This window comes from Pteropus medius, unplaced genomic scaffold (assembly GCF_902729225.1).
Source record: "Pteropus medius unplaced genomic scaffold, Ma_sr-lr_union100, whole genome shotgun sequence".
In the NCBI taxonomy this organism is placed as follows: Eukaryota; Metazoa; Chordata; class Mammalia; order Chiroptera; family Pteropodidae; genus Pteropus; species Pteropus medius.
This window is the reverse complement of record NW_024342473.1, coordinates 18,281,975-18,287,871: the sequence shown is the minus strand read 5'-3', so window position 1 is coordinate 18,287,871 and position 5,897 is coordinate 18,281,975. Positions and strand designations below refer to the sequence as shown.

The 5,897-nt window shown below is 40.1% G+C and overlaps 1 non-coding gene across 1 annotated transcript; it reads left to right on the top strand.

Moving 5' to 3' along the window:
* Nucleotides 1-4,406: 4,406 nt before the first annotated feature.
* Nucleotides 4,407-4,508, top strand: LOC120604759 (U6 spliceosomal RNA). Its single transcript, XR_005653410.1, has one exon. It is a non-coding gene; the product is annotated as a U6 spliceosomal RNA (small nuclear RNA).
* The last annotated feature ends 1,389 nt before the right edge of the window (nucleotides 4,509-5,897 follow it).

Here is a 5,897-nt window from a genome sequence, read left to right as displayed (position 1 = left end):
AGCGTGCTGCGGGGTCCGAGCGCAGACTTAGGATGGGTGAATAGAAGTTAAGACCGAGGACGAGACTTTCACGGTAGGATGGATGAGGTGAGAAACCAGCGGTGTCCAGCAGAAGTGCTGCGTCCTGAGGCAGGGAGCCCCTAAACTGGTAGGATTCAGACCCTGGTGGCCATCCTTAGGCACCTTCTGGGTTTTCTTCCAGCTCGAGGAATGTCTGAGACGTTGACCTATTCTCAAAGCCAGTTTCTGCATGGCTTATTTTTCCTTCCAAATTAGCCTGTGATTGTAAATTGAGACCATCTATATCTTTAATCCAGCTCTTCAAAAGCTCAGTACTTTTCTTGACTAAACTTCTGAGCTATCAGTTGGGGAAGGGCGAGGCCCTTGCGACCCACTCCTGGAGCTGTCATCACTCCTGCTGCTGTCTAAAGAATGTCCTCCTCAAGGCCACACCCATAACTCTCATCATTGCCACAGGAACGAGAGGCGGCAGCTTCAGAGTGACAACAAAGAGCCCGGAAAACTCCCCATCCATGCTTCATATCAAACATTCAGAAATAAACCAAAAATGCAAAGGGAAATTTCGTGTACATTACATTTTGATAGTATTGTCTATACTATTGTCATGTTCATTTTAGATCATCAAAGATGCACAATAAACTCGTGAGGTCAGAAGCACCAGGTCTCCCTTGACAAGATGAGGATACCAAGGCACAAGGGGTTCCTGGGTCACAGAAAGAATAAGAGATAGAGCAGGTCTCAAACTTTCATCTTGTGACTCTAGTGCCCATTCTTTATGCTCAATCCCACTGCTTCCAACTCATGGGTTGCTTCCTTAGCATCGAGATATTCTTCTTTGCCTCTCCTCACCTTGGCTGCACCCTCTCATCACTGACCTCACACTCCCCCATCCTACGTCCATCCGTGTTACCATCTACCTCTTGGTACTTAAATATTATGTTCAACTTCTCTGTTACTCATTAAGTCATCCAACTGCAGTGTCTCCAGTCTCACTAGTCTGATGCTTTTTAGCTCCTGGGCACCTGATCTTCTCTCCTGTCCTACTCCAATATAATTCCTTCTGGAGAGCAACCTGAAACAAGACTTTTTCAGATGCCAACCAGGCCTCAGTGGTGTTCCTGCATGTTCCACATATTTTATGACATGGGACACAGCAAGACCAAAGGTAGGGAGAGCTTAGTGTCGGAGAATTAGTGGCAGGCAACAGTCCCAGGGGTCTAGCTGGGAGAGGCCAAAAGTCAATGAGATCCAAAAGTGGATGCATGAAACATGAACTATGGATGAGGAGTTGGTGAAGTAGATGATATTACAGGGGGCAAGCCTGAAGGAAGCAAATAGTTTCCTGGTTCGTCTGGCATAGGGAAGTTTTTAAATAACCAGGTGAGACTGTATTCTTTTGCTCTACAGTAACTTAAAGGCACCACCTGTCACATGCCGGATGACTGATTCAGCAGCCTGGGAGTTCACAGGGGGCCGGCTTGCCTTGGACACAGCCCTGTTGATTGGAGCCAAAGCATCTCACACAACAGTAATAGGTTAAAGCCACCAGATGTCTTCACACCCTAAATCATAGAAAAGTCGGATAGGACAGGAATAATTGACAGTGGCCCGGATCAAAACAGACACCTCATCTCAGCATATTTAGTGGAAAATACATGGAAAACAAAAGCTGAATTTTCTATCCAGGCTGCAGTACCCAATACATCACTGCCAAGAAGAAAGTATTCAATAAAATCCTCCTTAAAGTTGTGTCTGGAGTGGGTGCTATATGGAACAATTAGTCAGACAGCAGCCCAACCCTCAAGCTCATGGTGCATTGCCAACAATCCTGATGTGGACAACAAGCACAACACATCGACCCAACAAATATTTATTGTGCATACCTACTATGTGTTAGACACCAAGCTAGGCTCTGACATTACACCAGAGCTTCCCTTCAAAATTTCCAAAGGAAGTTTACATACATAATCAAATCTGATCCTCATAAAACCAAGTGACATGAGATATTATCACCACTTTGAAGATGAGTAAACTGAGGCTTACCAAGGTTAGATGAAAGGTCCAAGGTCATACTACTGGTACTTAGTACATAGCATTGATTCATGACCATGTAAATTTTTCTACTCTGGGAAAGGTCCTGGACACCTAGGACCCTTTCCTACCTCTGCCAAAAGGCTGGTTCTCAATCTCTACACTCATTTAAACTCAGATGTCTCTACACTTTTTCTTTAGGAAGGGTAATGTATCAGTAAGGATATGTTTGGCTTCAAGCAACAGAAAACCCAACTAAGAGTGAGTTAATCAATAAAGACACTTAATTGATAAAGGCGGAGGGAAATAAAGTCAATAACATTGTTGATAAGTTTGCATGATGACAGGTGATTACTAGACTTAGTAAGGTATACAAATGTCAAATCACTATATTGTACGCAAGAAACTAATATAATACGGTATACCAACTATACTTAAATTTTTTTTAAGTATTTAATATAGCTAGATTTCTCATGCTGACTTTTTAACTGATTTGTTCTATTAGGTATAGTATACTAACTACACTTAAATTTTTTTTCAGTATTTAATATAGCTAGATTTCTCATGCCGACTTTTTAACTGGTTTGTTTTATTAGGCAAAAGGGAAGGACAAGGATTTACGGGAAGAGGAGGCCCATCTTTCAGAGCTTATGCAGAGTAGGTACTAACACTGTCTATGGTATTTAAATGAGCCTTTGCAAGACTTTTCATGTCTTTCTAAAGAGAAATCACAAGCCCTCTCCTGTTCCACTGCCTTAAACCCAACTCGGACTGCCTGTGTTTTATTATTATTATTATTATTATTATTATTATTATTATTATTACTTCAATTAAATTTCCCTGCTTTCTGACATCTATTTGGATTTAACTTCTTTTTTCCCTCCACCAAGAAGTCCAAAATCCCAAGTCAGATGTCTCCAAGGAGCTTATATATGTTTGCACAAACACAGGAGAGCCTTAGGAACTACAAATTATCAACCAAGAACAGTTCAATGCCTTTCAGAATTCTTTACTTTTATTGAGGCTTGTGTTTGTTTACCTTTTATTTTAAGTGCTTTCAAGCCCATTCTCTTGAAGTACTTTGCCTTACCAGGAGCCCTGCCCGTTTGTTCTTCTTGCCTCCTTCATTCAGAAGAACCATCAATCAGTTTCTGAAACAAGGCAGCTTCTGTGCAGAATCAAAACCACCACATCACAGCAATGGCAAAAGAATGCAGTGGGCATTGTTGTTTGTACACAGGCCTTCATCTCTTTGAGAAGTTCTTCTCTTTGAAATGAATGAGGCAGACAAGAGTGGTGGCTTCAAAAGCAACTATCCTTTGGGCTTTTCTTGTTGGAAGTTCTGTGCAGCACTATTACTAGAAAGTAAAGAGAAGAAAAAGGCAAAGCTGAAACAGACTGCAGGTTTTCTATACAAGAGACTCACACCTGGACACTGGACACTTGCCTTTACTTTGTAGATTTGGGTTTGCAAGGTTAACGTGAAAGAGGCTGTTTATTTTCACCTGGCATAAAAGTACATAAACTTCCATCTCCAAGAGCCCAGGCCAGAAGTATGCTGTTTCCTCTTAAGAATGTTATTGCTGGTAGGAGTAGAGCTGCCATCACTACTGTTGCCATGGTTATGGCTTCTGGACCAGGAGACTGGCTGAACCTTGGCCCAGCTCTTCCACCCAGCTACCATCTCCTCTGTAGCAAGAGGCCTCCTTACTCCTTGATCCATCTTGTGTTTGGCTAAAATGTTGGAGAGCATATTGTTTTCCATGGTACTTCACGTGCCTTCCGCAAATTCTTAATGACCCACCCTACTGTTGATTAGGGCCTAAAGTCTTGGACTAGCGGAAAAATTAAAACAATGTTCAGGACTCATAGAGATGCTCAGCCTAGTAATTGGCTTGAGGATCATTATCTTCACCTTTTGTCTGCAGAGGGTTTGCAATGATGGCTTGAGAGTTCAGAGCTAAATGTCTGGCCCACGACTGGGGAGTGAAAAGGAAAGTACAATATGTAGTTGATGTGTCACCTCATTCATAAATTCATCTTTTTTCCACCCTATCTTCCCTACCTACATTTCTCTTTAACATGGCTTGCATATTTTAATATGTCTTTGCATATGTTTGTATCTTTAAAAAGTGCTTTAAATATTTTTGAAGCAAGGATAAATAGAAAGTAGAAGTATGTTCCTTAGAAATCCATTGCATTTGTATTATTAAGATGGAAGAAAAAAAGCACAAAGGCCTTTCAGTCCAGGAAGGAAAAACTACATAATGCAAAACACCTAGAACACACTCTGTGTAAAAATCAAATGGAAAAATGTAAATGTATATTTGCTGTTGAAAAAAAATATATAAATGGTGCTCACTTCAGCAGCACATATATTAAAACTGGAGCCAGACAGAGATTAGCATGGTCCCTGTTAAAAGATGACACACATTTATAGAGCATTCCATATTTTTAGATCTTGGTCAAAGGGTACAGATTCCCAGCTATAAGATAAATAGGATTTGGGGATCTAACGTACGGCACAGTAACCATAATTAGCAATACCATATGATGTATGTGAAAGTTTTAAGAGAGTAGATCTTAAATGTTATCACCATACATACACACACACAAATGTTTATGTGAAGGGATGAAGATGTTAACTAATCTTATTGCAATAATCATTTTGTAATAGATACATATATCTAAATCATCACATTGTACACCTTAAACTTACATACGTTATATGTAAATAATATCTCAATAACGCTGGAAGGAAATTGCCTCAACTACAGAGAAAGATATGTACACATGATTGGATTCAAGAAAACTTAATTTATGGCACAAGAGAGGAATAAGAACATGGCACTCCTAAACTCAGGGGCCTGCTACATGAAGTCACTCACACAGGACATCTGGGCAGTTCCTTCAGAAGCCTGGGGCGAGTGATATGGACATGCCATACCATCAGGGCGGTACTTGGAATTCCAGTTTCTTGCACACAGTAAAAGTTCTACAGATACATGCCGAATAAATAGAAAGGATAAGTTTTAAAAAATAGAAAGGATAAGTTCACAGATAATCTTCAAATTAATCCAGGTAGAAATGATTTAACAGCACCCAGAAAAGTGGATGCCATAAAAGGCTTTACTCCTTTTCATCCTTTTGACAGTGCTACAGAGTAAATGTTTTTATCTACCTTTTTTTCAGATGACTTTAAGAAAGGTTAAGGAATTGGTGCGAGACTACATAAGTAGACAGTGAAAGGCCCAGGATTTAAGCCCGGAGCTGTCTGATTCTAAAACAGACTATTTCCTTATTCTCCTCCAATATTTCTCCAGCTTTTCTAATGTTAAAAACTCAAATCTGAAGTCCCATCCCAGAACCACTGTATCTGCGTCTCCAACGGAGGAACTTAGAAGCATATGTTTAACAAGAGACAAAATGATGATTATTATTAGAGAAGTTTAAGAAATCTGTTTTATTGCATTAGGTGGGAGAAGGACTCATATCTCCCTCTGAGTGATCATACAGAAGCCATCAGAAATTTGAAGCTGTCAACTAAAAATAAATCATGTCATTATAGAATTTGTCAGATTATAATATTACCAAATATTTATTCTTCAGATCAGTAATATAGTATTCTCTGGATCCTAAATACAAAGACCATTTTGGAAAGTTAAATATGGGCTCTAGTGCAAATCTCAGACTTTTTAGCTTTCCTCTCTGTCTCTCTTTGGTCCTCTGGAGCAGAAGTGATTAAGAATTCCTTTTCAATTCCTAGCAGCTTTAATTGAGCAGAGGTTCCAGGTGTGCAAGGGCTGGAGAACTGCTGGAGGGAGACCCACAGGCTGAAAATCAGT